Genomic DNA, 21448 nt, shown 5'->3' on the forward strand with positions numbered 1-21448 from the left:
ATTATTCCCACCGGTAGCCTGAAGGTGTCGAGATGGGACGTACCCGGGATGGGTGTGCATGCAACTGCATACAAATCCGTCTGCCAATAATCAACTCTCGGCCGAGACCCTCTCGAACATGGCTCACGGTGGTGGCACATGTCGGCAAACCCTTACTGGTGGTGCCCACTGGTGAGCCATGTCCTGAGAACGCCGATGTTGCTAGGGAAGCTGCACGCACACCAGTGTGCCGAAGTGCAATACGGTGACACATTTGCTGTACGCATGCCAGACTAAGGCAGGAGGGAGAAGTCAAGACATGTCCTTATGATTTTCTGCCGGATTTCCACTGGCAACGCTCGGGACCGTTGACCTGAGCTGAGGTGTGGAAGGAGGTGAGCTGAATTGTGCTCTGCCGCCGATTCCGTCACCCTTGGCATTACGTATTTAAGGTCCGCTAGGTGTACGGCGATATCACAGAACTCAAAAAATGCGATCACCAGTTCACATCAAATCAAATCAACTGGATGGTTTTTGTTATGGTCAACTTGCTTGCCAACTGTATCATAGAAACGAGCACTCGAGAAGGAAGCCTACCAAGAGTCTACCTCTAGCGTGACACTAGTGACATCTGTAAGCCGCGCTGTTGTTTACGTTCGCACAATTTTGATAGACTTTTGAGAGAGAGAGAGAGCGAAAGAGAGAGAGCAAGACAGCAATCGATCGAATAGCGTCTCCGGGGAACCCTTTCCACATTTTCCACAACAATGCGTCCTCTCGTCCGTAGCCATCTTGATGCCGGCACACAGAAATGTCACGTTCGCCCGGCTAGACTTGAAGTGGACGCAATTAAACTCTTCGCTAAACAATTGCCGTTTTCCATGCGTGTGGAAAATGTGCAGATTTTTCCCCCCGTTCGAATTTTCCGTTTTCCAATCACATCCTTCCAAACACGCACACCATTGACGCCCGCTCGCACAAGCAGCACGCTGGTGTGCGTTTTACGTATGCATAGCACCTCTCCTTTCTTGCCCGCCTTTTTCGCTATACCTCCCCAGGCTGGTCGTTGGGAAAATCGTCGTCTCGGAAAAGCACGGGAAAAGAAAGAAAAAAAAAACAACACACCACAGATTCGGTGCGCGCGCATTGTCGGTGGTGAGTTTGGGTCCCCGTGCCGTGACTCTAATGACTTCGTTCGGGGACTATTCGACCACGAGCGTTGTGACGCTCGGTGCCACGGTGTTGGTGTGGTGATACCGGCACGAGGACATTTCGGGTTTACAACAAACCAAAGCAACAAAAAAAAAACAAGACGCGTCGCTCCATTTCGGATGCAATACCGGTTTTGCGTGAAGTGATGAAAAATTCATCCCTGCGAGGATGGCCGAGTGAGGATTGGTGGATTGGTGAAAAACTTGGTGTAAAGAGCAAAAAAAAACCAAAAATCTTAATTTTCATTTTCCCTCCCATTTCTCCCCCGGTGTGCTCGTTTGGCAGAGGAAAGAAAAGAGAAATAAAAGTCCAAAACGTTTCGCTCGGTGCATCAGCTCAGGCGGCGTTCCTCGTAAAAAGGGGCTGAAAGTGAAACTTGACCCGAAACCCCGATGGAACGTACCGCGCGCCGGTAAACCGTCCGGATATGCAGTTTGCGGGATCGATTTTCTTCGACCGGGCTGGTGTAAAAAATGCGTCTACTCAGTGCAATAGTGTGTGTGTGCGTGCGTGAGTGCGTGTAACGAGTTGCGTAATATTCGCAGTCCTGACAAGCGTGCCGTCAGGCTTTGGCCACGCGCGACACCATGTACAGCGACCAGGAAGGTGTCTGCGTGGGTGTTTGTGTATGAAGCGCGTGTGTGTGTGTGTGTGCGTGTGCTCCGCTTGTGGAACCACCGTTTGTCAACAAATCGTCACTCAAAGCCACAGTTTCGGTGCGCTGCTAAAAAGTTTGCCGGTCGGTTGGATATCCAAGCCTCCCACCGGGCACGAATAGCACGCACACTATCAGTGGGCAACTATCAACGCACGCACGTACGGCAAGTAAACCTACAATCAGCACCATATTCCGGCGGTATCGAGTGGAGGTGGAAGGAAAAGGCAGAGGCAACACCGAAGCAGAAGCAGCAACATCAGCCGGAGGAGGAGGAGCGAATAAAAACCCCACCATCAAGGTATGTATCGTGGTAACTCTCTTCCAGACAATTCGGAATTGTACAGCTGCAGGGGTTTTAAGGAATGGGGGCTTTTTTGGAAATACTTTTTAATTAAAAAAATTGAAAATGATTTCTAAAAATGAAATTATAGCAGTCACGATTTAAATCCTGGTTTAATTAGTAGCGTTTTTGAACCCTACTTTGTTTGGTAAATTTTAAATATTCTTTGCTCTAGAACTTTGAAAGATCTCGACCTGCTATTACTAGTTTAGTATGGCTTGATTACATCTCTATAGCTGGACAATTATTCGGCGAGACGACATTCGATATCTGGTTTTGATACTATGGTTTGTAGTTAAGTCTCTGTTCCTGATGATATCTTTCCGATGAGTATTATCATGAGATCCTCGAACAGGACTAACCCTCTGACAGCTGTCATATATTTTTTTATTCATAAAGGACTGCCTGGCCGTATTGGTTAAACTAGATTACTAAACAGAATACAATTCACATCGGTTTGAAGACATTTCCTTCTCCCAATTATGTTACGGCACCTTATCCCGGGTGGGCTCAGTCGCTGACAGCTGTCATATTTATGCAGAATTGATTGAAAATCCTGTTGATCAAAGTCTAGACTGGAGCCAGGACTGACTATCTAGCTAAGGAAGTCAAGGAAGCTAGATATGGGTTTTCCAAGACCGCCAACAGATAATCTGGCTCTTGGAAAAGAATTGCGGATGATAATTGGTTTGCTTCCTCTTTTTTAATTTTTAATATTTTTATGTTGGTTCATACCATCTTCCGATATGCAGGATTCCAACTATAGGTTAAAACCAAGTCCAGCAAGCTAGAACGCCACGCCGAGAACATCTCGCGGTTGAAGTGCTGAAAAAGAAGACATGTCAAGCTGTCATTTCTTGTCAAAACATTGCTGAAGTCATCTTAGACCTCATCATCTAATGCATTTAAAAAATAAATCTGGATTTATATAGAGAGTCATATCAAGATTCTGATTCGGAGAAGGTTAATATAGAAGAGATTTTGAGGATATATCTCTCTCTTCTCTTTCTCTCTCTCTCTCTCACTCTGTGTTATTTCCATTTGGCTCAGAACAGGATCAATCATCGTACGAAATACCATAAGCGAATGATTAATTTTTCTCTGCGCAACAGTAAAGTAACCGTAATCTCAAGCACAATGAGTTTCGAACCACAAACCTTCGGTGTATCAAGCCTTAACGTCTACCCACCAGACCAGCACACCAACTCACGCAAAGCGAAGTGTAAATTGGGCCTTAAAGCGTTATAGCTGTTCGATCGAAGAATCAATCAAGCACATCGATGATAACGGCTTTCGCTTATATGCCCTGCATGTTTCATAGCAAATTGTTTTCATTTTATAGTTTCTATTCCGTTTGCTATATCGTATGAAGTATTTTAAAATAATTGTTTAGTAGCAATAGTGTTGTGCGACCCCTTTCCACGATTGGATCACTTTCACTTACACCCGCACTTCTGGTAGCATTGCGCGACCAATTGATGACTTTCACCGTGAACCGTGTGCGATTTAACACCGCTGTAGCTAATAAAGTAATACCCAATTGCTCGGTTGGGCTCTAGTTGTTGTTGCCAACCCAAGGGCTACATAAAATCTTGCTAATGATTCCAAACTACTCATTTACAGGGTCTGTGGGTGATTTAGCTCCAATATAAGTTTTACAATGCTTAACTGCACCTAAAGAGCTATTCGGCCCGGTAACCTGTACGCTCGAGGTTGATGGCATAGAACCGGCGCACAGAAATGGTTGGCGTTTTATGGCGAAGTCCTTTCCTTTCAAAGTTTACAACCCCGAACAGCACAACGGAAGCTGTGCAGAACGCTTTCTGTTTCTTTCGCACCCGAAGACCAGACCATGCAGCGATGCAAGCCGTGTGCACTTGCAACACAGCAGCAGCAGCAGTAGTGGATGTTTGTGGTGTGGGAAATTGTGGACAGTGAAGGGCGAAAAACCACCATCCGGCCTTAGCAGGGCAGAGCAGTCGCTCGCACAACCATCTCTAATCCGGTTTGGATGGATTTCGAATCGGCCGTTTTGTTGTTGTTGTTGTTGCTGGAGTCATGGGCATACATAATGAGCATGATGCCGTACGCTGTGTACCAACCTGGTGGATCGTGGTGGGATTTGGTTGGGTGAATAAAATCTCCACCAACCCTCACATACACTGCCGAACTTGTATGGTTTTCACGTTGATAATGCACTTTAAAAATTTTGAATGCTGAGCTTTGCGAAAAAATCGGGTGATGGACACGTGGGCAGGAGACGAAAGCTGGAAGGGAGCTGGTACCGAGGTGTTGGAATTAATTCCGGATCCCATGCTCAAGGGTTTCCGTCTGTTAACCGCGTCCACGATTCGCCGGTAGCTCTCGGGCGGTTTTTTTTTTGGAGACCGAGCGACTTTGGCAGCTCGGCCCTTTAGTGTGGCCTTTCTAGCGTTGGCTTTCTCTTTCGCTTCTTCTCTAGCTTGTCTTGCTGTTTTTTTTCTTCTTCGGTTGCTGTTGCTACTCTCCCTCTTCTTCAGATCGCACGGGCCCGAAGAAAAAAGCCCCCTCGCTGCATTATATCCACCCGCTTACTAATGCAGGCTTGGCCCTGGCAACATGGAAGGAGAGAATGGCGTTGTTGTAAATTGTGTCACTTTGTTTAACCACCCGTGTGTGTGTGTGAGCTTTTTATGCTCTTCTGCACCCAGTTTTGCACTGGTTTAGTTTTTTTTTGTCTCCTCGTGCTCGTTTCGTACCTGTGTTCTGCTTTTCTTCTGCCATTGCTGTACGGATACAGTTGGCCTTGCCTGTTTTTCTACGGTTGGATGTTGGTTAGGTCTTCTCGCGCTGTTTTCACTGATGAGATCTCGTTGTCTGAGTCCTCCCTTTAAACGCTCTCCATTTTGCAAAGTTAAGCAACTGTCAAACAAGATCACTTAACAGAAAGGTAAAAGCACAACACTGCTAGCAAGCAGACGAGAATGAACGTGTGGCTTGAACGCTGCACAGCAGTAAAAAGGGCACGATTGGGGGAAAAAAATGCAACAGGAAAAAATAAAAGAAAGGGGAAACAAAAAACGGGAGCAAAAGAATGAATAAACCATGGAGCAGAAGAGAAAACGAGCCCAAGCAGGCGCGTGGTTGACGGAGAAAGGCACGGCTGATCTCTGGATCGCTCCCGGTTATAACCAATCGATTTTTATGCTAACTTTCTCTATCGTAACTGACTGTGATTGTTTCGTGCGGTTGTTTTTTTTTCTTCTCGCACCCTCTTCCTCTCTCTCTCCCTCTCTCGTTCTCGTTTTGTTCCTTGGTTTGGGTGTTGCTGGTGTACTAATTTGGCAGAACAGTTTCGATCTCTGTGAAGACTGTGATACTTCTGCCTCAAAGTTGAAATGGCTCGCTGATCATTTTCTGTCCGTTCGCGCCTAATGAAATTCACCTTGACTGATATATGGCCAGTTACCAGCATTGCACCGTCGGCCCAGCCCTGCTGGGACGCTGCTAGAATTAAGCTCAATTGCCAACAATGAACCACAATCGTACAGGCGCCATGACCTCTCGCTCGCACCACCAAGACCATGGGACTCCAACCAGGCACTGTTGCTTTCGTGAAGATGTTGATATTTTTATTGGTTGTAATATTTATTTTACTTTATATTTTAAAGTTTTTTTAAATTTTCAATTACAATTAACGATTTGAATTAATTTTATTAATTCTTTATTTTGAATTTGTTGTTTTGAATTTATTTTATTGATTGATTCTTCACTATTTACTTTTGTTTGTTTTGTTTGAAATGTTTTTATCGTTACATTTTCTTTATTATTTTATTTTTTATTCTTGGTACACTGTTCGTGCTTTCTTTTTCGTTTTATCTTTTTTCATCACTATTTTGTTTTGTAATTTATTTGTACTTTTTGGCAAACTTTTATTTATTTTATTTCCTTCTTTTCGTTTTGTTCTTTTGTCCACCTTTCTTTGGTTTTCTTTTCTTTTCAAAACTCTTTACCTACTTTTATGTAAGTTAGCTTTTCAAATTATTTAATTCTTAATTTGTCCATTTTTTATGTTATTTTGTGTTTGTTTTATTGTTGTTTTCTTTTGTCAAAAAAGTTATAGCATTTTTTCTCGTGTCCTTGCAGCACACTCTTAAAGCTCTGCCGTGCAGCATTAAAAGCAATCTTCATCCATCTTCACCCTAATCCTTTCCCCATAAACTTACCATTTTTATTACCATTCCACATCCGTCACCCCGCCTACCAGCTCCCATCCCCACCCCCACCTGGTCGGGGATTAGCAAGTTTTGCAGCTGATCCGTCGCAAATGTCGTCACCACCGTCGTCGTCGTCATTCGGGCCTTCGGGGTAGTAGTGCACAGCTCCACGGCAGCATATCATTGCTAAGGTCGTCTCGCCGGCCATTTGCATCCGTTCGCCTTGCATGCTAATGTGTTCGCCTGTTAATGGGGTCAGTTCAGTCCTCCCCCCCCCCCCACCCCCTTTCCTCTGCTATCCCTGCACCGTTCTGCTCTCCGGCCTTTACTTCCGGCGTCAGTTTGGCACGACCTCTCCCGATACAGATTCCGGTTGGGTGCCGTTGAGCTCCGGGATGGCGCATTTGTTTCGAACGATTTAAACATTTGTCCGTGGTGTGTGTGTGTGTGTGTCTCTTGCGTACGAAATGTTGTGACGATAGGCGATTTTTGTTACTGTCTTGTCCAGCAAATGATGTCAGCAAACTTAACGTCTCCGGGCGATGAGTTGTTGTGTCTTGTATCGCCCTACCCGTATCTATGCCGACCAGACGAGATCGTTAAAGGTAAAGGCTATCGCGCTCTAGTTCGTCATTTCTTCTCCGGGGCAAAATATAATGTGCCATCCCGGGTGATGAAACAATTTGGCGTGTGGGATGTAAAACATCAATTGCTTCTCAGTACAAAAAACAAATAAATTGTAATCCACTAACTGTTCACCTTTTGCCTCTTTTTCTGATGGTGTGTTACCTTGAACATTAACGTCCACAAAAAACTGGTCATAAGAAACGATAGCATGCATGTGAGAATAGCGCGCCACATATGCGACCAGTTAACGTTTAATGAATGGGACGACATCTAGCTAGCTAGTTGGCGTGTGTGTGTGTGTGTGTGGTTGCGAGAGTCTGCGTGGAAGGAAACGTTTCGGGACGGATGTTTCGAGACTTTAAATTTACCTTTTATGGGGATTGGTGGCGTAGTTTGTTTTTTTTTTTTTGCGCTGCGTAAGAGGTTTTAGCGAAACGTCAGAGGAAGGAAGACAGGAACGTCTGAGGCTCTTTGATGACTTGATGCTCTGGAAAGTTTTCCAGCTTCTGTCAAACATTCGAGCAATAGCAAACAGTAGATCATCGTTGAGGCGGTCTGGTTACGGCCGAGGCGATAACGGCGCCGGTCTTCACACGGCAGGACCGGGGTTCAAATCCCATCCAGAACGCCTCCCCGTACGTAGGGCTGACTACTTTACTGCGGGTAAAATTAAGTCATAGAAAGCCAGAAATGTGGCAGGCCAAGACCTCCCGAGGTTGTATAGTGCCAAGGAAGAAGATCATCGTAACCCTCATAATTAAAGCTTTTGAGTGAATGTTCTCACCAAATAAAAGGTTTTTTTTTGCCATACAATTAATGGCGCTAATTTCTGTGTCAACAAAAAGCCCTGTTTTCTTCAATTGCCGTGGCGCAAACAGCCTAAAGCGACTCGTAAAAATCAAGCGTTGCAATGGTGCCGTTTTACTTTTCTCGCCCTCCCTTCCCGCTGCGGTTACCTGCGATCTTCGAATCATCGCTTTTAAAGCGTTGCAAATGGGACGGCTCGAACAGGCCCTTGGGCGTCTTTCGACTGGACTCGTCTTGCGAGGCAATGTAAGCAGCAGGGAGGATCAGCGCGAGAGAGAGAGAGAGAGAGAGCAAAAACAAACTGCAGTATCAGTTGTTGCAAATTTAACGTGCCGTGAAGTGTGAAAAGTTCTGTTTTATGCGCGTTTCGGAGGGGCCCAAGCTTTGGATACCGTTGGCCCTTGGGCACGTTGGTTGATCTAGGAGGGGTGCCATTCTAGGAAAGCTAAAACCAACGACGAAAAGGGCGCGCAAAAAGGTCTTGTGCTGTGTGCCGCGCGCTCGCGTGTATTCACTTTACAGCATAAAACACACAGGGCCCCAGCTCCCGGTATCGATTTACCCCCGGACCCGGAGGCTTGTTTAAGGAGTGTGTGTGTAAAAAAAAGCACGGCGATAATTCCAGACACTATTCATGGGTTCTGCTACAGCTGCTGGGGGGGATTGTTGGTATAGAGAAGGTCGAATAATGAGCAATATATTTTTCATATTGCTATAAGTATGAATAATTGTACCAGGTAGAAGAGAGAACTTAGATAGTTGTTCACAAACATTGTTGAGAGATTACCGATTTTATACTGATGCGAAACACATACATACCCCACCGATGTAGTTTATTAGGTCATCCTAACTCCAGAAAAGCGAAGACGAGAACGAAACACAACATATCTGGGATTTGAACCGAGGGAGGGCACATCTAGCTGCATCGCTTATCCGCCTCTTATCACTTACACCGGCAACGGTTGATAAGGCGGCCGGCGCTAAATCCTCTATATCACCCAAACCAGTTCGGCTCGGCTCATCGTATTTTTTTACCACAAAACGGAAGAATGTACCCCGCAGTAATGAATTTTGATTGGAAACACGAATCACAATTAACCTTCCAGTTCGAGCGTAAATCATGCCACAATCGATATTTGTCACCGAATCATGCGCTCCCTCTCGCCTCTCGATTTTTGGGACGACCAATCAAACGGTCATACCAACTTGTGAACAAAAACCGACAATTCCTCACCTTCTTCCCTTTACGCCTCCGCCTGCCCTCGCCCGGGTGTTGCTTACGGAATATTTTTCCACACCGATTTTTGCGTGTGGCTATGGACCCGCACGACGAATCTGTTACGAACCATTGCACAACAACCGTTTTCCGCCTCGTTTGTCCGGTTCGCGGAAAGCGGGAAAAACAATTCAGCGCCGGTGTTGAAGCGTGTAGAAAATTTACCATGTGCGGGGAGGGGTTTTCCGGGTGCCGGGGTACACATATCTGTGGGTTTTCGGAATGTGTGTTACGAGTTCGGCACGTACTCGTGCGAAAGAAAAGCAACCAAAAAAAAAACCCCACCGCCAAAGCTAGTCGGGTCGGGCCAGGCACGTGTCACGGGTGTGAGTTTTGTGTGTTTGAATGTTAATACCCCATAAAACACATCCACACGATTTTTTTTTACTGTATTGTTCTTTGCTTCTTTTAGTGGGATCAGTTTGCTTTTTTCTATTTCTTTTGTCATTCTTGAACATTGAATAAATTTTTTCCAACTATTTATTAAATTTTTAATCAATATATTACTATATTATATTTAAAAATGAAAGTGGATTTTCTCTTAAAAGCCGCTCCATTTTCATCACGATTTCCATTCTTTTTTTCTTCCATCACCGATTCGTTCCGAATGCTTTTACCCCTGATCCGTCATTCGGTTTGTTTGGCAAAGATCTATTTTTATTTTGGCACTGACACTATTTTTCATCACAAGCAAACACGGCTCAATGTAGCAATGTGTGTGAGTTGCAAAGGATGGAGTGCCCGATGGGTGAGCGCAAGTGTGTGTTTTCCTTCTTCGTTTTTCCCCCCTTCCACCATGACACTTTTTCTTTTACAACTAACCCGCCTTGGTGGACTTCTGTGACAAGACAAACAAAACTGTAGAACGAAAGTCCTGACATGAGGTTGAGGGTTTTTCGTGGATGTTTTTCCACCGGTTTTCCCTCCCCCCCCCCCCAATGAATGGGTTTGATTCACGCGAAGGTGCACACGGTTTTGGAAAAAAAACACCAAAACGGAGGCTCACACAGACACACGACTACTTCCGGTGGAAAGGTAGGTCAGCATGGTAAGACAGGTCACAGATCTCGGTTTTCACCTTGCAACAGTCAAAAATTTACGGCGAACGGTGGATTTGCTATGCCTCGGCTAGAAATGGGAAGGGTTTTCCACCCTGTTTTCCCTTCCTTGTTCGCTCTCTCGCTTTCCCGAATTTTTTTTTTTCGTTACTGTTTTGAAACACACGGTCACGTCGTGACGTAAGTGTATCTGTGGTTGGGAGGTTTGTTTCCCTTTCTTTTTGACAGTTTTGCAGCCCACCGACCCATCCGCCCCCAAACGGATGATGTGATATTCTGGACTTTCTCTCTCTCTCTCTCTCTCTCTCTCTCTCTCTCTCACCTCCAAGAGAACATTTTTTTTGCGTTCATCGCGCAACCAGTGTTTCGCTTGCGCGTTGGAAAATATTTTGGCATCACGGGCATCTGCCACGGACGACGGCGACGTTTGTCTCCGAACATACCAAGGTGATCTGTCCCTCCTGCACACACACACACACGCCCGCTTGGGGGTGGATTTTTTTTTTTGCTGCTACTTCGTATTCCCGTCGTGCATAACTTTCGCGCACCGTGCTGAAAGTGTGAACATTCTTGTGCCGGAATATCCACCCAAGGGTCTTTTCCCTAAAGGTAAGCCTGGGCAGTGTGGTGGGAAGAAGGTTTATTGCCCTTTTTTTTTCCTTCACGTTTTTTTTCTTTTTCCTGATGCCGCTGTTGCCTGACATTCGTTCCGATTTCGATTCGATACGTGGCGTGTGTGATGATGAATTTCGTTACGGGTGCTGTGTAGTCATCGGGCGCAAGAATCGAGGGCGAGAATCAAACAGGGAGTACTAGAGGAAAGAAAGAAAAGGCAACCGAAAAACCCTTTTTGGCTCGTGCTGTTTCGCTTTCCTTTGAGCGATAAAAACGGACCGTTCCAAATCGACTAGAGAGGAAGGGAGGGAGAGGATGTGTCTGCGTGTGGAGACTGGAGACGATAGATAGACAGCGACGACGACGACGACGACGACGACCCAGCGACGACAACGATCGACGATGGCAACTAGGGTGGACAGTCGTTATCTTGTCAGCCATAGCTAGGCTATTTGAAATCGAGGTGACCGGTCCACGGGTAAACACTGTACTTGCATCTTGCTGATGCGATGATGATGTACAGGCAAACGGATACGAACGGACAGGGGAGGGGGAGGGGGGGGGGGAACGACAAGGTGAAGAAAGTATTTGTACAAGATAGGGCTAGAAATTCCGGTTCACCAACCACAGGCACCCAACACTGTTACCGGACGCAAATTGGATGACGTTCGCGCTCGGTGTGGTTCACCTTAGGGTTTGTGGGGTGAGCCTAGCGCTTAACTCAGTTTCGCGGTTTGATGGCTTTGTGGATGAGACATTTCATTAGTTGTTTCGATTCTCGGTAAGCTAGGTTAGCTTTTCGCAGTCAGTTTATGTGGGACCAAGCAAACTAGAAGTACAATATTTGTTTAAGTTTGATGAAAATAAGATGTTTGGCGTCATTAATGCGTTAGAGGTTTTTTTGGTGTTGGAGTTTAGACATTTGATGGCTACAATCATTCTAGCTAGGAGCATCCGAGCATACGTGGAAGTGCCTTACCATAAGCGAGCTTCAAGTGCGTGAGTTCGTCAGGAGTTCTCAGTTATTTAGCTGTAATGAAATATCCTCCTCAGGAGATTGCTTGTTCGAACTATTCAGCTCGGAAGCTGGACAAGACTGGAGGCAGCTGTATCGCTATAATGAGCTACCCTTATCTTGAGCTACGTTCTTCCAGCATCTGAACTGGATACTGGATACAAATTGCAATATCCCTACTGAAGACTTCAAAGACCACAGAAGCACTAGACGCGCTATAGTCGAAACATGCAACTTTGCCTCTTCTCCAAAATCAAATAACTGCTCCACAAATAATATACCGAGCAGATTTAACTCTTCAGCGATATCAAAAACTCCAACAATACTCGTACAGCCACTTGTTGTTGTTTCCTACATGAGATTGACAGACGAAGGAAACCGTTGATGTTGTAAGGAAGTATGGCAGGTTACGCTGTGACACGCGAAAGGCGAACTGGGTCCAGTTACGTGTTCCTGGCGCCGATAAAACGCCGTTGAGTTGCCCATCGTACAAAGCTAGCCAGCGTTTTTTTTTTATATTTGGACGTCAAATTTTGTGCGGAAATCTTCGCCGACAGCTCGGACCCAGGGTGGCGAGCTATACCAGTTTTAGGACCAAGCAAGAAGTCAAGTCTATCCGCTTGATTTAATTTCCTTTCCGAAAGGCGTTCAACAACAACAAAAAAATCCTCTCCCTAGGAATCGGAGAAACCCACCGGGCTAACCTTCAACTCAGCACGGTTAATTTCTGCCTGTTCCTGCTTCTAGCTTCACAGGAAAAAGGAGGAAATTTAATCGGCGGCTGGCGGCCGGACCGAGCTGGGCTGGGCCAAACCATCGATAAGACACTCAACACTCCTCTCGTTACCGTGTCCGGTTCGGTCCGTCCTGGTGACATTGGAAGCGTTTGGCTGAGGAGAGTGCTTCCGGGGTTTTGTGGTTCTAAAACAGGGACAGTAGCGTCATGTGATGCTTCCTCGTTGAAGCCTCGGCGTAACTTGAATCCAGTTGCTGGGGTACGTTGAATCAGCGCAATAAAAGAGACTTTGAATCGTTTCCTCTCTCTCTCTCTTGACGAGGAACGCCGATGCTGCCACTTTTGTCATGCGGATGGGGTTTGGCTGTTCATAGTTCATCAGAGAAGATATGCTGCTGCTAGACACATCCGATTCTCCGATTTCTGATTGTTGAAGAATGTGATCGTTGGGGTGAGTGTAGTGATGATTTCGATTTGCTGTGTTGGTTGTTGGTTGGCACATTTTTATATGATTCATTGTTGCGTTAGATAACGCTATTTTCAAAACGTTTTCCGCAGTAATGACTATCCTCCTGTTACGAGGTAAATCAAGTCAAGAAAATGCCAAGACCTCTCAAAAGACCGCAAAGAATTTTAAGAAGATTAGAAAAGAAGTAGAATTTTTTTTCACGTAAAGATTCAATTAAACCCTTGAGGAATAATCAGAGTGCTAAACACTATAGCTTCTTCTCGATGGGGATTTGATCCAGAGACGCTGGTATACTGATCGAAATACTTGATTCGATGCCATTTTGACCTCGCTCGAGATCGACGCTTACAACGTGGGTTTAAACGGTCGCGATCGAGGATTTCCAACTCGCAAAGAGTATCTATCGCTTGCTATTAGCTAAATGCAATTAAAAAACTTCATTCAAGTCCATTTCAAGGGACAGTCCAATCCGCACGCGTCGTTACATTCGTCCCAGCGACTCAATTTCTTTCTCCACAACCTCTTCTTTGTCCGCATTGCCCCTGGCCGGAGTGTCATTGAGAGCCCTTCACCGAGTGCAGTAGTCAGTAGCAGGTGTGTGCTGTAAACTATCCCGGTTGAATGTCCCGTGGCACCCTTCGGACGCTCGGAAGAATCGCTGACTGACCAAGGAACCAAGGGTATGAACGGTGGACTCCGAGTGCGTTCATTCTTAAACCGCACAAAGCACTCGCACTCTCCCCATACACACACAATGAATGATCGCGAGCGGGGTGGACATGGGGTTTTTTGTTTAGCAATGTCTGCAGCGGATGCTAATGAGTCATAAGCAGTGAAACGGTCGACGCACGTCGCGTCACGGACCGTTAGGCAGCATATACCGTACCGTGCGCCGGGGTCCTCCACTCTTCGCCCGAGCGGCACCCCAAGCCAACTGATGTTATGTCGCGCTTCATTTGCCGTAGTGGTCTGCCCCGTGCCAACCGTGGCGAAAAATGCGTGGGCGAATAGAAAGAGGAGAAAATCTTCGAACGTTGCGCCACCTTCGTCGTCGTTTTCGTCACCGCCAGTCAGGCGGTATGATGCATCGTACGACTGTACCGCGTGTATCGGAGGACATACACTGGACATAACGGCTCGGTCGTTGTTTTTCGGCACACACACACACACACGGGTGATAGCGGCACGCACTGTTTATCGAACCGGACTGATTATGTGTGTTGTCCGGTCGCCAGCGGCGTCACTTTTCTCCTCCCGCGCCCTGATGGTAAGCCGCGACCGACCCGCCATCGCGTAACATTGAAACAGACAGCCGATCCGATCCCGGTGTGGGGCCTGAAACCACCCGGTGTGGGAACGGTGAAGCGATGCCGGGGACCTAGTTGCTTTTCGCGGACTGACGGTCACCGCATGTCGCCGGCCGAGACGAGATGATGCGGCAACTAATTTTGGATATTTCATTCCGGCCAACTGTGAAGGCCGCACGATCGGCCCAAGGAAAGCGGCGAACGTGCGGATCGGACATTTCGGAAGGTGCAAACTGGCAGCATCAAAGCGAGTGAAAATAAAGGCAAAAACATCACATGCGTGTGCGTTGGCGCACCGGATTGTAGAGAAATGGTGGAGCTCTTTGGGTGTGCTTTATACACAATTTACATTTAAATAGTGCGCAAAGCTAGTCGTTAACGTCTTGTGATTTGATTACGGACGTCCAAATTGTCCACAGATATTCAGAACTAAGGACTTATTCTTTACTATTGACAGCTGTCAAAGTTTAAAGTCGATTCCGCGTAAAATAATCCTCCCATCCAACTTTCCACCAATCTGGATAGGGCCGTGCTTTCTTTCCAATTGCTGCAACTACCGTTTTGCAACAATTTTTTTTCTTCCCCCATCCGTCATCATCGGATCCACAGTGGACGACACGGTGGACACCCATCGCAACACGGTATTTTTAACCGTTTAATACATCACGCCTTTATGCACCTTTGTTGGCTATTTTTATCCTACCTGGCGCGAGCGCGTGTGTATGTTGTCCACCCTGACAGGGTTTTCATGGGGGGGAGGGGGGGCATCGAGCGGCTCATGGAAAAAGAATTTTTCAACCCCGGCGATACGATGCCCACACACAAGCAGGGCGAGTGAAAAACCCCCCCCGCTCCGGTTTGGGCCGATTGGAAATAAACCGTGCGGCCGATAGATGCAAACAAACGAAATGCAGGGTTTTTGGGGGAGGATGTAACAGGCCTGAAAACAGTTATCTATTTTAAATTTAAAATTTTGCACAATATTAGGGTGTCGGGATCTAGGCGTCAAGGTCTAGGTCTAGAGAGTTGATAGAAACGTAAGTTGATAAGGATAGGCTATAATCGAAAAGGGGGAGGGGAATTAAATGACCGGTAGGCACGAATCTCTGGAAATCTTTCAACCAGTGTGACGGGTTGAATCAGGATCAGGAGAGAAGCAATGAAGAAGTATTGTGCGATAGATTCGCGAGTTTTACATGTAGCTAAAAGACATCTCGATGCCTTCGATAGGGTCAATGTTAATCCTGACCGTGCGCGACAAAATCGTCGAGCAAGACTCCAGGACCTGGCTAGTAAACAAAAGAGGACCTTTCCTGAGGACGTGAGTTAAGAGAATCCTGCTGTCCTGGAAGTTGATATGATTGAAGGGGTTCTCCATCAAACTATACTCTCAGGTCTTCCACGACAGACACTCGGTCAATAAAGAATATATCGATTTTAAATAATTGAGCGGAGGTATATTGAGTGGAGTAGAGGAGCTTCTTGGAGCTTCTTCTCAATATTTGGAGCTTCTTGAAGTATATCTGAGAACATTCGTATTAAATTAAAGTTGGTGAGAATTAGTATCATTCTGAGCACTATCCACCCGAGACATCATCAATAAGATCGCATCATCAATATGCTCGGGACCCATCGGTCAAATTTTACAACGTCCCAATTTATACGCGAGCAGCTGTAATTGACTCTCCTAGCCAGTGATTAATATGTTACGTTTCAATCCGCTCAATCTTATCGAAGCGCATCAGTATCTCGATAAGCTTGTCAATTAAACCGTAGGAAACCCCTGTAAGCCAAGCAAAGCAGAAGAACAACACAGAGATAGATACTGACGCTGTTGCTCGTATTTCGGCATTACACCTGCCAGCAGCAAAACCACAAACCGATCCACACGAACCTGTCCGGGCGCGGAAACGCGGGTCAGGAAGTTTTCTTCATGAAGTTTGCGTAGGCGAAAAACTTACCCCATACCAGGCGAAATGGGGAGGCATTATAGTTTGCCGGGCCGAGTTTGCGTTCGGGGTTTCGTGGTTTTTTTTTGTGCGCTCGTTACGGAAAATATATATCTACAACTGAAACAACAGTCCCTGGTCTTCCTGGTTCTTCCGCCGTATCCGATTTTATCTTTTTTTGGCAACTAAATTGCGAGCGTACGTCCACATGTGCAGGGTTTTTCGTGGGGCTGGTGAGTTGTAGGGGGCCGACGGGTTGCATGGGTGCAGGAATTACAATAGTCCCGAGCCGGACTAAGCGTGATGAGCCAAACCTGCTGAACCTGCCCCTTATAGGCCCGGTTCGCGGGTGTTTGATCCACACTGGCGGCACCGCTCTCCTGCCCCAGCCGTTGTTCCGCCGGCTGCTATAAATATCCAGCCTTTGCCGCGCTCTTTTATTTTTACCATTTCACGTCGCATATGTGATCGAAGAACGATGATGTGCGGAGCGAGCCGGGAGAAAGCCTCTGGTGTCCAGCGTGGCAGTTCCTTGTGTTCCTGTTTACACCGGGGAGTCGGTGGGGGACTGTGTGGGGGTTCCGGAATGGGAGAGGGTGGGGGATGTTTGTAACAATCCCGCCGCCTAGCATGAGCGAACCAACGGTAGCGGCATGCGAGCGAAAATTGCATAAAATTCCTACACCGCAAAGCCAACGACCGCTGCGCAACCGGAATGCTACAAAACTAGATCATTATTGCCGACAGTTAACACAAGCGCATTACGATTGTTTTTCTGGGATGCGGTGAGCTTCAGGAAAACATCAACACCGTGCATGCAGGACCGTTTAAAGTTGTCGGTACGTTAGGATTTTTCCATTCACAGACAAGACATTAGACCTAACTTGATATCCAGTTTCTTTGGGGCTTCTATGTTTGGTAATTATAATAGGTGTAGCTATATCAAAATATGGGCAACCTCCTTACTTCTAAATCGTAATTTGAGTCTTTAAACCTCGACTGATAAAACCTCGACTCTGTCATGACCCTGATTAATAAGAGTGTTGACTTAAAGCTTGTTCAAAGTAGACGCATTATCAAAATTATAGCAGCTTCAGGTGAAGTCTAGACGACTAGACTAGGCTAGATAGATTCCAGAAGTACCAGGTCATATCAGTAACTTCAGGCAATGCATCCTTATTCCTACTTCCGGCTAGAAAATTGTTTCCGGGATTTCATTTAATCTTCCATAAGGGCCCAGGATTAGTTTCAGCACTGCGTTGGATGAGATCAAAACTGAGTCATATGGAGGGTACTGCTTATATTGTCGTGGCTTCGATGGATTATTTTGTTTACTCTTTAGAATGTCAAAGATGGACAAAAAAAATGTCACGCGAATAGCGTAATCTCTACAATCATAACTAGTCAACAGTACTTGAGATAAGACTGTTTGGTCTATCATAATCAAAAATCAAATATCATCCAATGTAGCGGATATGAAACATCAAACTCATTTCTTCAACTTTATTCGTTTACTCCGAAGATAACGATTGTGACTAAATGCATGTTGTGACGGCCTCTTCAATTTCCAGTGTGAAGATCAAGCTCAAGAAAAGTAGCTTAAAGTAGTTAATTTCCATTCACCCAGAACTTCCTGACGATTGTGTACGCGCCAAAGTGTTATTGCATAGCGCGTGATGACCTTGACTTAGTCGTTAAGTTGTGCCATAAAAATGAAATAATTATAGCTTTACGATGCTATAACTTGTACTCTAGTAAGATTTTCACCTTTCAACTGTAATGCCCGATAAACTACTGAGCAAGTACACCGTTAAGAACTTTTTTCAACCTAAAGCGCTTAATGTCTCCATCAAACCCCGGCCTCGAGTTTGCGCTTTGTTGTACTTTTGACTTTCAAAGCACTTTTGAGCCGGGCAGCCAACTTTCACTTAACCGGTGGTCCGGTGTTACATCGTTCCATCAGCATCAGAATTCGTTTGACAGCTTGTGTGTCACTCTTGCGGCAATGAAATATTTCACATCCACGTAAGACATAATTCAAAACTAGAGCTTCAGACTACAACGGCACTCTTACCCGCACCATGGTTCGCTAGCCATGTGCTTGAATTCTAGCGATGCTGTGCCAGATGTTGTAGGTGCTGGCCACACCTCACACCCAGGCGGCAAACTTCAAAAACGAGTGAAATGTAGAGCAGTGAAAGATTTCATCCGAAATGAAAGTTTTGGGCCTGGTAAGCTGAAAGCACTTTAATAGCTTTATAGCAAAAACCTCTGAAGTTTGGTAAAATTAAGTATAACTTCCAAACATCTTCCTATCTGCCAGGTAGATGGATGAAATGGCCCCTCACGTGCCCAGATAGACGAGCAAAAGCATCCGGATATCGATTCACACGGAAACGTTCTATCGATACCGGGTGTCGGCAGTTAGGATAACCTCCCTTTGCCATTAGCTCCCGCCGCTTTCCACGGGACCGCATCTCCGTGCGCCCAACGAAAAGTGAGACGACATTTGTTTATTTATTCGTTCCACCAGTCTCTCGACGTTGGGACCGCGTTATTCGCCATCCCCCTTCGAATAGTGTCTGCCGCTGTCACCACCCTTTTTACCATTATTGTTGTATCGCCACTGCTGCTGCCGCTGCTGCTGCTGCTGCTTGGGGTTTGATGTGGTTTGGATGTACTCCAAGGCCAATCTCCAAAGCCGCAAAACTGCAACAACAAAACCATTGCGTTCTCCCGGCTATGGGTACGTGTTGCAGTGTGACGTAGCAAATAAATTCACCTATTTCAAGCTCCTCCTCCACCTCCTCCTCCTCCCTTCCCCCCCAACTACTTATCCTTCCAATCGGGATATTGCCAATTTGTCACACCCAGCAAAAGGATCGTACGGCGTTCGATTAAAATTTTCCTACCATAAAAACCCAGACTCCCTTCAACCCTCTCCATCACCTGTCGCCACTTGTTCTGCCCCCAATTCCTATCTTACCCGCCTGCAATAGACTGGTGTGTGCACTTTTGGTCCAAACGAGCGAGCTCTAGCAGAAGTGTGTAAAAAATGTTTTACGACTCACCAGTGGAAGTCGCAAAATTTCGAAACGTGTTATTTAAAACAAAAAAACGCCCTCAGAGGGAGAGAGAGAGAGCGCAGGGTGCACCGCTTGCGTAGCGAAGCGGATGGTGAAAAGTGGTCTTTTAAAAAACAGCAAACACACAAGAACACAGCTTAAGTTCCGAAAAGCTGAAACATCACCCGGCCCGAACGGGTCGTCCGAAAAATCTAGCTGCGCGGAGAATTTACGACTTTCGCCCCCCGGAGCGTAAAATGCAACGCCAGCAGTTAATATCTTTCCAACACACACACACCAGGAGTTTATGGTGAGGTTGCAATTCGGGCACCGGCCGAAACCTGCCTTGACAAGATGTGCTGATTGAGCGGGAAGATGATCTCATTAGTTTCTAGCTATACCGGTAGGGTAGGTAGCGCCGACCGTCGCTCCCCTCACCGATGGCAGTCCGGCCCGGGGGTGTCTTTTGTTTGTACAGTCCATCGTTTTTTGCGTTGTTTTTTTTTCCCGGATGGCGGGGCGGAGTGCATTTTTATTGCACAGAAAACGCCGGCCGGTTTTATTATCATTTTTAGTGCCGGACTTGCCGGTACCGTGCAACCCACAACTACCGGGCGCGGAGTGGTGTTGCGGAAAAATGGGAAGAAGTGCTGTTCGAAGGGGGTGCTCGTGCGCGTGCAACCCATTAGTAAGCAATCGAAACGGCTGCACTGGCACACAAAAACTGCGTCAAACTGCACTTTGTGCACTGGACTGGGGGGCTAGCAGCTAATTTTACGACCATTACAACGGCATCGACTGGATGCATTTCGGTGCGGGCCAGAGTTCCACCGTTGCGCCTAAGTGCTAGACGCTAGATGCAAAATCGATGTCCTTCAGTAGACGGATAAGCAAAACACACACACACACACACAAATACCAGTAGTCATAATAGCTGGAAAATGGTCTTGCCGTAAAATTATGCAATTTATATTTTAGCTTCCTGCCGTTCATTTAATGTTAGCAGATGTTTCAATGCTGCTGGTGAGCTAAGAATCCTCACTGAACCGAGCAGGACCACACTGCCCAACGGGGACGACGGTTTGACGACTTTACGGCTGCAAGTGTAGCACAGCGCATCATTACAATAACTCAACACGGCTGAGACCGGTATTGAGTGATGTTAAGCACTGTGTGTTAACTGTGCTGCCATTAAAAAAGGGAAACGTTTCATTGCCGGAGCTGGCGTGGATTGCATCACTGCCGACATCCAGTATATCTTCGGCATCGTCTAGGTCATGGTCATGGGAAGGCAATGCTATAAAAACCAGTCGCTAGAAGGGGAAAAGGAACGCCATCTAGTTGTCAGAACCCTTCATGCAGCGTGAAAGTTTTATAGCTGTCATCAATGAGTAAGATCGGAAAGGGAAAGTGGAATAATTGATCATAAGGTATCTGAATTTATTGTTGCGTTCTTATTACACTTCAGCTCTGCAGGATAACCTGGTCTGGTCTTATTGTTAACACTTTAAGCTTTGTTTTAGCCATTCAATTGAAGTTTAGCTCTTGTTAAGAGACTTGCTATAAAATTTTAAGTACTTTACTCTAGGTTTTACTCTTTTTTGTATGCGACTTGTTAGGCATCAAATCCTCAGAAAGCTCTGGCTTACGATTATTGGCATTTTTTTTTTAAATTTGGTTTAGTTCTAGTCTAACTTTACTCAAGAGTCTACTCTCGGCTATTTAGCTCAAAAATCTCAAGCGATCTTGTGCTGCCATTTATAGCTTCTTTGATTTTATTTTCCCAGTAGCAAGTCCATCCTACTCATCTCCCAAAAATCAACTTTCGAAAAGCATCGAAATATTGGAAACGATAAATCAACCAAACGGAAAAAAAATCAATATTGAAATTTCTAAATCGATCCAATATAAACCAAAACATGCGCATCCGTGTAACCGTCACTTCCAGCTTGAAAATCCACAATCCTCATCGAAAACAAATACCGGCACCGGGGGTTTTGCGCACAGTTTGCGCCACCATCTTGCTGCTCAAGGCGGGAACAATAAATCAAAACTTTACGTGCTCCCAAACGTGACAGTGCCGGGTGTGTACGCGCACGTCCCCAGCTTTGCTATAAAATTGCTCCTGTGCGCTTGCTG

At 46.0% G+C, this 21448-nt stretch overlaps 1 protein-coding gene across 8 annotated transcripts in view; it reads left to right on the top strand.

Moving 5' to 3' along the window:
* Positions 1-21448, top strand: part of LOC118505862 — a 71495-nt gene that overhangs the window by 5019 nt on the left and 45028 nt on the right. For all 8 annotated transcript variants that reach the window (XM_036042260.1, XM_036042249.1, XM_036042306.1 and 5 more), the window contains exon 2: positions 1477-2147. The gene's annotated coding sequence lies outside the window, so the exon portion shown is untranslated. The remainder of the gene's footprint in view (positions 1-1476; positions 2148-21448) is intronic.

Source organism: Anopheles stephensi, chromosome X, assembly GCF_013141755.1.
Source record: "Anopheles stephensi strain Indian chromosome X, UCI_ANSTEP_V1.0, whole genome shotgun sequence".
In the NCBI taxonomy this organism is placed as follows: Eukaryota; Metazoa; Arthropoda; class Insecta; order Diptera; family Culicidae; genus Anopheles; species Anopheles stephensi.